Here is a 6,003-nt window from a genome sequence, read left to right on the forward strand (position 1 = left end):
ATCAATATGGGGACTATGCTTAACCAATCAGGGATGACCAAGTATAATGGGGACAAATGGAGAATTGATAACAAAAAAGCTTAGCTCCTCTTGATGGTTTCCCGACAACAGGAGGCGCACAGGCTCGGTCTTAGAGGTTATCCGGTCCAGGAGACGTCCATCCAGGGCATTAGCTTCAAGAGGCTGGTCCAGACTCACAGTGGCAAGACCTAACTGCTTCACAACACTTGCATCCAAAAAGCTTTCATCGGCTCCAGAGTCAGTTAAAGCCAAACGTTTAGTGGACTGACCTTTAAAACTGATGGTAGCTTGCAACTGGGTACGTGGACGAGGAGACAGAGGGCAGACAGTTGGGCTCACGAGGATCCTCCTCCTCCCTCGTGAGCCTGCTAGTTTGACGGACGGTGAGGGCAGGAGGCGAGAAAGTGACCAGGCTGACCACAATACAAGCAGCTGTGCTCGGTGATGCGGCGTTGACGCTCCTCCGGGTTGAGCCGGAAGCGGCCGAGTTGCATCGGCTCCGAAGCTGGGGAAGAGTCACGCCTCGGGCTTTCTCGGAGGACGGCAGCCTCAGTCGAGCGAGCTTGGCCCCCAGAGTTTGGAGATGTGGCCCGTGGAAAGTTGTTGTGACCAGGAAAGCGGCGCGTCCTCTCGCCTCCGCTCCCGGAGACGGTTGTCCACACGAATGGCCAGGGTAACCAATTCCTCCAACCCTCCAGGCTCGGGGTAGGAAACCAATTCGTCCTTTATGGATTCGCTGAGACCGTTGAAAAAGCCGGCCTGGAGGGACTCGTTGTTCCATCTACTCTCCGCTGATAGCGTACGGAACTCAACTGAGTAGTCAGCGACGCTGCGGGAACCCTGGCGGAGAGAGATCCGTCTTTTTGACGCATCCTTTCCCCGCACGGGATGATCAAAAACCTGGCGCAAAGCAGTGGTGAACTCAGCGTAGGATGAGGAAGTGGAGGCCCGCATCTCCCACACCGCTGTAGCCCAATCCAGGGCGCTTCCCCGGAGAAGACCCATGATGTAAGTGACTTTGGCTCCATCCGTGGAATATGACTGGGGCTGCTGGTTAAACACAATCTCACACTGCATCAAAAAAGGGCGACAAAGTCCAAAATCTCCATCATACTTATCGGGCGGGGCAACCCATGATTCCTTGGCCGAAGTTGATGGCGCTGAGGGTGGCGGAGCTGAAGGGGCGGGTCCCGGGCTAGCGGAGGCACTAAGTTGGGTCTGGATTCCGGAGATCTTTGAGCCGAGCTCACGGAGGGCGTCAGCCATCTCCTGTAGCACCTGGCTGTGCTGGCCGAGGACCGATTCCTGGTTGGCTACAGCCTGGCAGACCGTGGCCAGGTCTGTGGTGGAATGGTCTGCTGGGTCCATAGTAGCTGGAACGTACTGTCACATATCAGGAAAGAACCCAAAAGCAAACGGGACAACCAGGTAAGGGAAGAATCAAGTCTTTATTGAAGTGACCGATCTCAGGGGTAGAGCAGGAGTTGGCTCAGTGGCAGGTAGACAGACAGGCAGAAGTCCATGAAAGGCGACGTTCCAGCGAAGACTGGTCCACAGTGGAGGCTTTTTAAGGGTGATGGCGATCGCTTTGATGTCAAGTGAGAGCGGCGATTGCTTTGATGGCCAGCTGGTGTACCGGGGTGAAGGGGGGGGGGTCAGCAGGTGTCAAGGGCGATCGCTTTGATGTCAAGGGCGAGAGACTGTGACAGTTTATGAATAAAGATTATTCCCAATAAAATGAAATAAAAAATAACAACATATTTCAGAGATTTGTTACTCATCTTGTCATAGTAACAGATAATATCTTTAAGAGTAAAACAATGAGTGACATTAGTGACATTGAAAACATGAGAATCTAAATCAGATCAAAATTTCATTGTTATTTTACACTGAAAGAATAAATGGATCGACGTTTCATCAGCATGTCCACAAAAAGAAAAAGAGTTATCAGCATCCACATATCTGGAGTTTATAGATTTCACTGGATAGATTTTGTGTAATATTTTAAAATGAACTTCTTTGACTTTGTAAGTAATACAAAACATATAAGGTAAAAGCCATGTTTTTTTGCTAGTTAATTCCTTCCAAATGTGAGTTCCAGTAAAATTTTCCTCTTGGGGTGATTTTGTTTTTACTTTGAAAAATTTGACGAATATGTCTATTATTACATTTCTTGTCATTTATGTTGATAGCATTCAAAAGCAATGCAGATGGAGCATCTGGGGTATTTCCTCCACCAAAACATAAGCGACCCCTAATAAAATAGATTAGACCAGAAGGAATGGTTTGACAACGGAATTGTATTCTTTAAAAGGAATTTTAAAGTTGTGTCTGGTTATAATAAGTTCATAGGACAGTATACAGCCACGTTCATCCAAAATGGACAAAACATTGACAATATTTCTTTGGAATCACTTGAGATAACAAAAAAGCGATTCATTCCTAATAGTTAATACAATCATTATTCCATAAGAAAGTTTTAAGAGGAGAAAAACTGTGGATGAAGCATAACTTCCAGGCAAGAAGGGATTGCTGATGAAACTTAGCTAAAGACACAGGAAGTTTGTTAGGTGAGTAAAAGAGTGACCACCAATTTGATCAAAAAATATGATTTGGGATGAAGAACCACAGAGAATCTGGGTTTGCCAGACATTTTTTTAACCAATTAATTTTAAAAGTGTTTACAGTATCAATGAAATGTAAAACTTAAAGACCTCTCTCTAATCTACTGTTAGAAAGAACTTCCTTTTTTAAGTTTGTGAGTCTTATTTTTCCAAATGAAGTCAAAGAATAACTTGTTGATTTAATTAACTGTGGGGTCATTAACAAAAAGAGAAAGGGAAGGATAAATGACGCGAGAAAGAAGCGCGTCTTGTTTGACTGACGCTTTCTGCCAGTGACGTCATTAACAGGGCAGTACCCCTCATGACGGGTAGACCATTCAAGGGAAAGAGAAACCACTAAAACGGTAGGCCACCTTTCAAGTGGACTCAGACACGGTTCGCTAATCCGATCCCGGGTACGGTGCACACTATACACATCCATCCATTATCCAAACCGCTTACCCTGCTCAGGGTCGCGGGGATGCTGGAGCCTATTCCAGCAGTCATTGAGCAGCAGGCGGGGGGACACCCTGGACAGGCCGCCAGGCCATTACAGGGCACAATAATAATAATAATAATAATAATAATGATGATGATGATGATGATGATGATGATGATGATGATGATGATGATATAGGCTCCAGCATCCCCGCGACCCTGAGAGCAGAATAAGTGGTTAAGAAAATGGATGGATGGATAATGATAATAGAGCCCCAGCATTCCCGCGACCCTGAGAGCAGGATAAGCAATTCAGATAATGGATGGATGGATATATATCGTATAATGTTAAAACAATCAAACAAAATTGACTTTGAGGTCAAGTGTATCGGATTCGATGTTACAGAATGTTCCGACTCTCCCGCAGAATCTGACTCCCCTTGGCGTGAACGGGTTAAGGTTAGGGTTAAAGTTAGGGTAGGGTTAGTCTAACCTAATATAACCCCACGCCAAGGGGAGTCCCTTGTTTCAGTTGCTGTTTGTATTAGTTTTATTTTGTTTGTTTGCTTGTTTTTTTATCTTTGTTTCTTGTTACAAAGTTAACAGTGATACTTTCTGTGAGGTTGCCTGGCCTGAGTGGCTAAAATGTAGGAAGCAGACTCAAAACAGTTTCTATAAAATTGATTTACTTACAGGGTGTAGTTACATGTAAAACAATAATATTGTAACGAATTCGGAGGGCAGTCTGGGACGCGAACTCGTATTTCCGGCACCGCAAGCGACAACGTTAACCAGTCGACTAAAGCAGTGGTTCTCAACCTTTTTGGGGTCCTGGACCCCCTGCGTATTTTTGATCTACCCTGAGGACCCCTCCACCTGATCTTGGGGGAGGGGGTTTGCAATTTGATAGAAACAGTAGAAACTGCATTTTAAATTGCATTATAGCATTTATTCACTCTTTGAGGCAAAAATAAGAGCTTTCAGTTGTAACTTAGATATAGTTAACAAAACAGAATTCTTATGCGGTAACTTTCAGATATATGTAACAAAAAAGAATATGTATTCAGTAACTTTCAGATATATGTAACAACAGAATTTTTATGCAATAACTTTTAACAATGCAAACGGGAGCGAGATCTCTTATTAAAATACAATACATTACACTTGTGAAAAAGATGTAATTAGAGAAAAAAGTCCTGTTACCCTTTATAGATTAGGTAGATAAAGGTCTCAGTCACATCTGAGTAAAATAATCCTATTTCTATAAATGTCATAGGATCTTTTTTTTAAAGATATTTTAATTTCACGGACCCCTTGCAATTACACCACGGACCCCTAGGGGTCCGCGGACCCCCGGTTGAGAATCACTGGACTAAAGGATCCGACGCATTAACAAGCGGCCAACGTGTCTACTTATCCATGAACGTTACACTATTCCCCTCCTTCAGGAAGCGCGCATATCAGCTCCCTCACGCCTCTGGGCGCACGCGCTTCCGATGACCTCACGGTCTCACCATCCCAATTCCTACACCAATGTAGCGAATCCGGAGGACAGCCCGGGACCGTCTCAGCCGGGACGCGAACCCGTATCTACCGCACCGCAAGCGACAACGTTAACCAGTCGACTAAAGGATCCGACCCGTTAACAAGCGGCCAACGTGTCTACACGTTACACTATGTACAAAGCAAAGAAACAAATTAACAGTTAACTCAACTGAACAAAACTCAACTCCTAATAATTGAGCTTAACTTAAATGTACAAAGCTCAACTCACAACAACTGAGCTTTAAATGAACAAAACTGTTGTGTTGTTAGTTGATGGCGCCCTTACTCATTGTATTACGGTACATTCGGATGTGACGTCGCCACGTTCTAAGTGTGCGACAGTGTGTGTTGTAAGTATGCGACGGAGTGTGTTGTACGAGTCGGTAGTAGAGAGCTAAGACCTGCTGTGTTTGCCTAAATAAATATGCCTAACGTTAAAGGCTAAAGAGAAAACAGTCAAGCTTTGCTTATCCTCCATACGTCAGAAGATTGCGCACCCCAGCTCAACAAAAACCAAACTCACAACAATTGAACTGAAATTAAAATCATGTGCACACATCTACACCCTGACGTCCTACAAGCCCCTAACAACTCCAAGGCTACTGCTTAAATCCTCTCTTGGAGTTGATCAGCAGCGCCTGAGTTCAGTTCAACCAATCACGTCTACTTCCGTGCCTACACCCCGTTGACCATGCTAGATCCAACGTGGTGTAGGTACGGAAGTAGCCGTGTTTGGCTGTTGCAGCCGTGATTGGCTGTTGCGTCGGCCGTCAGCGCGGAACCTCGAAGCGCACTGACTTGAGACAAACGATGCGCAATGAAACATTTAGCTAGCTAGCTTACAACTGACCTTACCATTGCCAGATCGTACTGTAACCCTAACCGTAACCCTAACCCTACCGCTATTGCTATCGCTATCTAACTAACGTTAACTTAATTCGCCCCAACTATTGCTCAGTCTGTCGGTCTGGCAGTCAATGTGCTTCGAGATTCCGCGCTGTCTATTGGCCAACGCAACAGCCAACCACGGCTACTTCCGTGCCTACACCCCGTTAGATCTAGCATCAACCATTTAGCATCAACCTTTCCGAAAAGGAGCCAAGATGGCGGAGGTCTAGGGAGGTGAATGTGAACGTCATCAGACAAATTTGAGGTTTTGTAGTATGACAACCTGAATATTTGGATTTTTAGTTGATGGAATACACACACAAGTGACGGATTATCTTTGCAATTGGTACCGGGCATGGTTATCAGTGGAAATAAGATAGTATTTTGAAAAAAGTGCGGCGGTAAAAGTTTTAATCAAAATTAGCCATTAGCTAAAATGTCTACCAATCCTAATGCTAACGTGAGTGACACTGAAACGTCCATGGAGTTGAATGTATCAGGTATGGGA

Source organism: Lampris incognitus, chromosome 5 (genome assembly GCF_029633865.1).
Source record: "Lampris incognitus isolate fLamInc1 chromosome 5, fLamInc1.hap2, whole genome shotgun sequence".
Taxonomy (NCBI): Eukaryota; Metazoa; Chordata; class Actinopteri; order Lampriformes; family Lampridae; genus Lampris; species Lampris incognitus.